We start from the raw sequence: 8,616 nt of genomic DNA, 5'->3' as shown, positions 1-8,616 counted from the left end.
TCTGAGTGACCACAAATTTCCTGTACTCTCAATCTCTTTCGGTGCCATTTGCAAATTAATTTGCATTATAGCAACAAGAGTTTACCATTGATTTCTCGATGGTAAAAGCCACTGGTCTTCACTGGAATTTAAATAGCAATAAGCCTCTACAACGTCCCAGTTATCTTAACACTGATCCACTGGAGGCCTGATTAGTGCTTTCTCTCCGGATTTACATCTTCCTTGACCCTTCAACTATTTGGTGAGGTACCAGTCGTGCCGATGCCAGTTTTGGGGATGTAGGGGCGAAGGAAGAATGAAAGGAAAAATTAAAGGGGGGTGAAACGAGAAAGAAAGGGAGGGACAATTTTTAAAGGAATGGGGAGGAAGAGGAAAAGAGAGAAAGAGAGAGGGAGAGGGAAAGGAAGAAGAGAGAGGGGAGAGTGGAAGGGAGAGTAGGCACTTTTTTACTTTTGGTATACTAGTTCTCTTGGTTGCGCCTTTTTGTTTCATTTCTCTTGCAGTTAATTTCTGATTAGAATTTCGCACTCAAGGGCTTTCAGCATTACTGTCCGTTGCACAGTCCCAGTCTTTCCGTCAGTTCCGATTTCTCTTAGTTTTTTTCCAAGTTTTGAGGGGGGCTGTTCGAGTTTTCTAGCAAGTTCTGCCAAATTTTTTTTTTTTTTTTCGTTTTTCTGTCTTTTTTATTTTGACGCTGTGGTTTGCTGGGACGACAATTCCTACAATTTAACAGCTTCTTTCCCTATCGTTAATTATTTTGACATCCGGTCTTTTTTGCTTGAACGAGTTTATTTGTTTGTATTTCCATATACCAAAAGATTTTGTGGTTTTTGGTTTTGCTGCACTGTCTCTGGTTTGTGTTTGAACCATTTATCAGCATGTTCGAAGTGCAGTCGTCTGCCTTTCCCATGTAGTCTTGCCTGTCTTTGTATTACTTTTGGGCTAGTTCGATGCATTCTCTTATTGTGTAGTTTACTGTTTCATCGCTTTTCTCACACTGTCTACATTTACTGTTTTCTTCTGTTTTATCTATTTTAGCTTTATTGTGGTTCGTTCTAATTGCGTTGTTCTGTGCAGCTGTCAGTAGGGATTCTATTTCTTTGTTCATGTGTCCTTTTCTTAGCCACATCTAAGTGCTTTGTCTTCTTTTGTTATTCTGATAGATGGTCTATGTAGCTCTTTTTCTTCCCACTTTCCTTTTCTTTTCTTTTTATTTCTGGTTTCATCGTGTCTGGTATTGTTGTTCTTCGCGGTGTCTCTTGCTTTGTTGATCACTCTTTCTGTGCCGCTACCTTTACATTTCTCAGGGGGTTTCTGTGCCTTCTACACAGTCTTCTATGTTTATAAGTTTCTTCCCTCCTTTTCACATAGAGTTGGTCTAGAAGTGGAAGCAGACTGGGCCCATAACCTCTAGAAGTGTAAGCCATTTTGAGTTTCAGAACAGTTTCAGATGGTTCGCTGTTACACACAAGTCCTGGGAGGTGACTTGTTTGTAGTAGACAGTTCCACAGAACAAAATATTCTTACCGTGTCGAGACGGAAAAGAACATGTGAAATTGCTCCAGAAAAGGTTTAATATTTATGAAGCAATTCTGGTTTCTGATTGGTTCGTAGCAGAACGTGAATTAATTTGATTCGTCAGTTCTTACCAGCATCGTTTATAAATAGAATCGTCCGACTGTGTGGGATCATACCCCATTATACCTCAAAATATTGCAACAGAGTTGGTCAGTATCTTCTGAATGTAATGCATTGTGCATTGTTATTAATGTCCTTTTCATATGATCAAGTTTTTCTTTAGTCCATCCTGAGAATTATTAGCGACACTACGCAAGTGTTTATTCCCTTAATTAATTTTTTACTGTATAGCTTTGCTTCTAACATTTTCCTTGTTCTTCTTAGGTACTCTGTTCAAATTTAGCTTTTATTTCTGTAGATTTACTGGTGTCTGCTTACAGCACCCTTAGATACTTGTAAGTGTCATTTTTATTCTATGCGTAATACATAATTAATAAGTAATTATAATTACATATTAAATGAAACACATAATAAAAATGCAATTATTACTTATACATAATATAACAAAAATGTAATAATAACAAACATAAATTTAAAAGATAAAAATAAGAACCACTGCGCATCTGTTTTCTGCGGTCCTACTACTTTCCGCTGCTCTCGGCATAAACACGCTTCCATTTAGTTATTGCCCTTATCTGCCTTCATTCTGAGAATAAAATACATACCGTGAAAATTGAGAGACAATAAGATTACGATACCACCCTGGTCATACACATTATGTTTGTAAATAAATCCTTTACAGATAAAAATCATTGAAATCTTTTAATATTGCCATAAATTTTTTTTATCTTGACAATTTTATATCTATATCATTAATTGCTAGATGAAAAATAATGTTTTTAAATTGCAACAAAATGTACATTACATAAAATAAATCCAAGGTATTTTTTGATTCAATTTAAATTAAATTTTTATACCTTAGTTTGTAAAATTTATATAAGTGCACTTTGAAGATAAATAAATTTCAAATTGAATCGTGTACCTTTATTTTTAAAGTCTATAGTAAAAACATTTTGTTTAACTATTTTCATGCCTTGGATGAAATGCTTTTCTAACTCATATATTATCTTTTTAAGATTATATTTTAAAACTCTCCTTCTCTCTGTTTCAGTTTGTATTTCTCCTCACAACAAAACTCATTTTTGCAACCCCATATTTGTATTATTACAGGTCTGAATATTCTCTCCGTTTCAGTTTGTATTTCTCCTCCAACCACAACTCATTTTTGCAACCCCTCTCTTTGTAATACAGGTCTGAATTCTTCTGTTTTATCTCTTAATTTTTTTAACAAAAAAACTTTAAAATAACTTTTTTAGATTAAAGTTTTTAAACTTCTTTCAGAATAGAAAATTTTTTAAAATTTAATACGGAAGATATTTCGTATCGGTTTCATTAACAAATATTCAGTACATAACGAGAAAAATAGAAATGAAAATTTCAAAAGGCCTGTATAACTGGTTACGGTCAATAGTAGTCCTCGCTAGCGAAATTCTTTGTTATTGTTATTCTATTATTATTATCATCATCATTATTATTATTATTATTATTATTATTATTATTATTATTATTATTATTATTATTGTTTAAAACATTTTGTGTCCTGCTCTTTCGCGCGAAGACTAATAAAATAAGCAGTAATTCCTATACTGAAGAATATTTCAATAGAAATAATAACACATTAAATAATGTTCTAAATACATTGCCATTGTTAATACAAATAAAACAAATAATAGAAACACAAAGGAAAAAATAGAAACCAGAAAATCATTTGGTATACCTCTTCAATCAATGTGACTGTTTAATCAAAAAATGTATATATGTTTCTGAACTGTTAAGTTGGCATTTCCTGGTAAATGAATTTCTACATCAAATTATAATTTTAAAAAAAAACAAACAGTTAAACGTGTTTATATTGTACAAATAATTTAGAGAAAATAATTATGAATTAATCATCATCATCATCATCATCATTAGAGCAAATGAATCGAAAGATTCTATTGATGGTATTCATTTGCTCGATATCTTTCTAGTGAGAGTTCTTTCTAAAAATACATCGGTTACTTACGGGAGGGACCACGAGAAGGTTACCAACATCCTAAGTGAAAGTAATATTTATGAAACGAACTGGATTCGAACATGGAACATCCAGGTAGTCAGTCCGTGTTGTTTACCACTAGGTCACAGTCATCTCCCATAATGAGTTGATGAAAACCCTTAAATGTTAGATATATTCCAGACTAAGAGTTATGTAATAAAGATTTATTAAAATTGTAATAACAATTTTAGACGTTTTGAGTTATATTACATTTTTCGAGGGGAATGCGTATTCCATAACTATAAATATCAAATCAAATGAAACATATGCAGAGAATCTTTGTAACACATATGACATCCAACTGACGTAAACATGAGTTGGTTTCTAATAATCAACTTGACCTGAAATATAATATTGTTTGTTTACTTCCTAGATTCTATTCATTCTTGTCTTGCCGTTTGTAATCTCTTGCAGTTGTCGCTACATCGCATCGCATTCCACTACAATTGCAAGTCATCTATTCAGGCACAGACTAATTCCGCTGAACAACTTTTAATAGATTTATTTTATTCTTAAACGTAAACCCTTATCAATTTAAATAAATATTCCTGTTTATAAATAAGTATGCCATTTCTACCTGTTTTTTTTTCTGTCTATCAATTTACCTATCTATTTATATGTATTTACGCTTTTTCTATCAATTTATCTGTTTGTTCAAGTCTCTTCTCATTTGCATATTCATTAATTTAGTGTCTGATTTATTTATTCAATTATATGACTGCCACTTGTCTGTCTAGATGCGTTGTATAATTTTATTTTATCTTAGTTTCCTGTTTACTTGTCGGTCCTCTCTCTCTTTATATATATATATATATATATATATATATATATATATATATATATATATATATATATATACTAGCAGAAGTACCCGTCGTTGTTCAAAACAGCCTACATAAAATGGACTGTGATTGATGAAAGTATGATAGGTTATGAAAAGGAGGGGATTGTAAAGAGATAGGATTTGATACTCAAAAATTTTACCCTAAGCAAAATATGATGAAAGTAAAGATAATTTTCGCGAAAATATATTTTGTGTTTCCATTCGTAGCCAAGAGTGGCCAACAAAATGATGTTTCCTTACAAAGAGAAAAATGTTATATATATAATAATATAAATATACAAGAAATAAATGTTACTATAGTCAATAAAAGTTACTTTTATGGTAGAAAAGTTCATTGGTTTGTATTTTTAAGTAGTTAAAAAAATCTAAATAGCAGCGATTTGAAATGGAGATCCCCGTTTTGAATTTGAAGGAGGGATACCTGAGCATTCTGTGTTAACAATTTAAGAGAGTTCCGTAAACGTAATAAATATTTATAAATATATTTTAATGTTTTCCATTTATTTTGTGCTTGAGGAATATTTGATTATGGCATGTGTAGTTTATATAAAAATTCATTTAAGTAGTTATCGCCTCAAATTTCGTTTTAATTTCGGTTCAAGTAAAGAGCATTAAAAACTATTTCAAAACAAAAAAAACATGAACTGAACTTTTATTGACTATGGTAATATTTATTTCTTGTATATTTATTTTTTCGGGTAGTCGTTTGTTGGCTTTTCTGCTAAACACTCTTACTAAATAATATCGACGAAATATCGAAAAACAAAGGAACAAAAACAGTTTTGAAAAATAATGAAGCTTTATTTACTTTAGTAAAATAATTCGAAACAGCAAAATAGGATATTAAAAAAGTAGCACGGAATTACTTTAGTTTTTTAAAGCAAATTTTAGATATAAATATGTATAAAAAGAAAATGGCGCCCTTTTCAAGCAGAACAGCTTCGTTTCAGTTTTACAGTATTGAACGGTGTAGTATTGTGCCGTCGGACTCAGGTTTGTGCTATTGTAATGTAAAAACACACAGAAAGTGTTATAATAAACTGAATTCCTTCTAGCACACTGACAAAAAAGCTTAAAAAGTTATATAAATAAAAATACAATGTCAAGGTCATGTAAATGTTTTTAAAAAGACACGTAATCACGTGAGCAAGATTTTTCCTTCTTTTGACACGATAACAAGTAACGTTCTTATTTTTTATTATTTATCTATTTATCTATTTTCGAAAGAGTATCACGTGCAAGTGGAGAAGCAAAAAAACAGAGTTATGCAAAATTTGTGTCGAGAATTGTCTAAAGTTCCGACTTTTTGGGGCTTTCACTTTAATAAGAACGTGAATTTATGAGGTGAATTTATTCGACACAATATGATTAAACTCCAAAACATAAATAAAAGCTAACGTGAATTAAGATTAAAGTTCAGGTGTTATTGTGGACGCTCACCCCTTTTAAAAAACCCTGATTAAACTTTGTGACATATTTACATTCTATGGAGGTCAGGCGCGAAAAACACCAAATAATTTTATTATACCATATTTCTTCATAATTTTATTATACCATATTTCTTGAAACTGAAACATAATTGTAAAAGTATACTGACGCAACTAGATACAAAAAGTCTTTGTTAAATTTTGTGCCATATTTCCATGGAGTACAAGCGCGAACGCTCTCCCCACAATTTTATTATACCATCCCTATTTAAGTTGAAACATACTTATCAAAGTATTCTTATGTACATCTATATAAAAGCCCTTGTAAACGTTTTTCTTTTTTTCATTTTTATTTCCATACTTTGAGGGTCAGGCGCGAACAATTTTTATGAACCACCGTTCTGCCAGATCAAGCATACCCATTCCTGATCCTCGATACATCTTCTATCGTTATATGTAATCAGTTTTTTAAAATAGTCAACCATATAGAAGCCTATTCGTGACCATACACACACACACACACACGTCCAGCTTTATATTATAGATTTCTTAATAATTTTATTATACCATATTTCTTCAAACTGAAACATAATTATCAAAGTATACTTACGCAAATGGGTATGAAAAGTCTTTGTTCAAGTTTGTGCCATAATTTCATGGAGTACAGGCGCGAACGCAGACCCCACAATTTTATCATACTATCCCTATTTAAGTGTAAACATACTTATCAAAGTAATCTTATGTACATCTATATCAAAAACCCTAATAAACGTTTTTTTTTTATTTCAATACTTAGGGGTCCAGGCGCGAATGCAGACCCACAATTTTTATTTGTGGGCCAGGCGCGAACGCAGCCCTCACAATTTTTTATGAACCACCGTTCTGCCAGATCAAACATCCCTATTCCTGATCATCGATACATGTTCTATCATTATATGTAATCAGTTTTTTAAAATAGTCAACCATATAGGAGCCTATTCGTGACCAGACACACACACACACATACGCAGACAGACATTCAGCTTTATATTATAGATATATATATATATGGGGGCTGCTTGCGTGTGTGCGTACTATACAAATACTTTCCAAATAAATTCCCCCAGCAGAAAAAAGTCAGACGTTCTCTTCAAAAATTAAATAACCATATAAGGTTACACTTTTCTGTAGCTATAAAGAAAGAATAACATCACACAGACATTATAAAACCCAATTGCCGAATAAATTATCAAGTCATCTTCTATAATATGAATCTCACCTGTCTTTTTAAATATATGCATGTTTGTATGTCTGCCTTAAACTTTCGACGGAGGCGACGGATTTTCATGAGATGGTATCATTTTTAAGCTCAACTCTTCGGATCAAAAACTTGCCTAAAAACATAAATTCCTTTATCCCCAACTGGGTACTTTTCTACAAGGAGGGATCGCTTTTGTCGCCGATATTTTCGAAAGGCATCCCCAATTTCGATTGATTAGCCCTAATTTAAACCTACGTCACTTCTGGTTTGGCGATAGACGCAAGGGCAAAGATGTCACGTTTTTTTCATGTTCTTTTCCTCCTTCTCAGTACAGGTTCGAGCCTGCCTGCCTACTACCACTTTTTTTTTTTTTTTGCTTTACTCACACTTTCAAACACCCGGGCAACGCCAGGCACCCAAACTAGTAATGATATAAGCGTGTTTAAAATGTTTCTTAGGTATTGTTTATAAGAATTTAACTCTTTTATAACGTTATAAACGAAAGTTCAAACGACCGCTAAAAATTTTTTTATGTCTAAAGTTCCATATTTAGCCTTTTCAGTTATGATAACTATGTAATCGTGGCTGAAAATAGCTTTATTTATTAGCGAGTTATAGGGATTTTCATGGAAATATAATGTTTTCTCCTTACATGCCAGTAATAATCTCGACAAATACGGTGATATCAGTTATAAATAGTGTATTAGGTGAGGTATGTTACAGAAGTACACGTCATGGTTCTGAGTCTATAACTGCCACAAGTCGCTACGCAATAATGTGAGATGTAAATATATTTATAGTCTCTGGATCACTGCATTATTCCAGAAATATGTTTATCACCTATATCATAAAATCAATTAATAGTATTGCTATAATAATAAAAACTGGCTGGACCTGTGGAAATTCTACATCGGCATCTTTCATATGTAATATGTAATATATTGCTGGAAGGCATTTTGTGAACGTTCAACAGGAATAGAAACCCTGTGATATTATTGTAGAACTTTTGTTAAAACACTAAAATTCTTTATCCACGTAATCTAGTTAATGTGGTGTCAGAATATATCTGGTTATTACGGTGAATCGCCAATATACTCGTAGGTGTCTGTTAAATATTTCCATTGTATAGACGTTCAGTGCGAACGTAAACCCCGCGATATGATTATACCATCTTTAGACAGAACAGATCTTTAGATTCTAGCCAGAAGACCAAGAACGTATATTTTAGTTTTACGTACGGCCCAAAAGCGACATTATTTATGTATTTATTTATGTATTTATTTATTTTTTACATTGCGTCTTCGGTGATCGGGAGATCCTATGCATTAAAAATAGAAAGATAAAAGGTGATAACACACTACGAACATTACATTATCGTATCTATATATTAATTTCATGTGCATAGTATTTTATCACCGTTTATCCTCCTTTT

This window comes from Euprymna scolopes, chromosome 11 (assembly GCF_053919585.1).
Source record: "Euprymna scolopes isolate OS-2025 chromosome 11, ASM5391958v1, whole genome shotgun sequence".
In the NCBI taxonomy this organism is placed as follows: domain Eukaryota; kingdom Metazoa; phylum Mollusca; class Cephalopoda; order Sepiida; family Sepiolidae; genus Euprymna; species Euprymna scolopes.
This window is presented reverse-complemented; position numbering follows the sequence as displayed.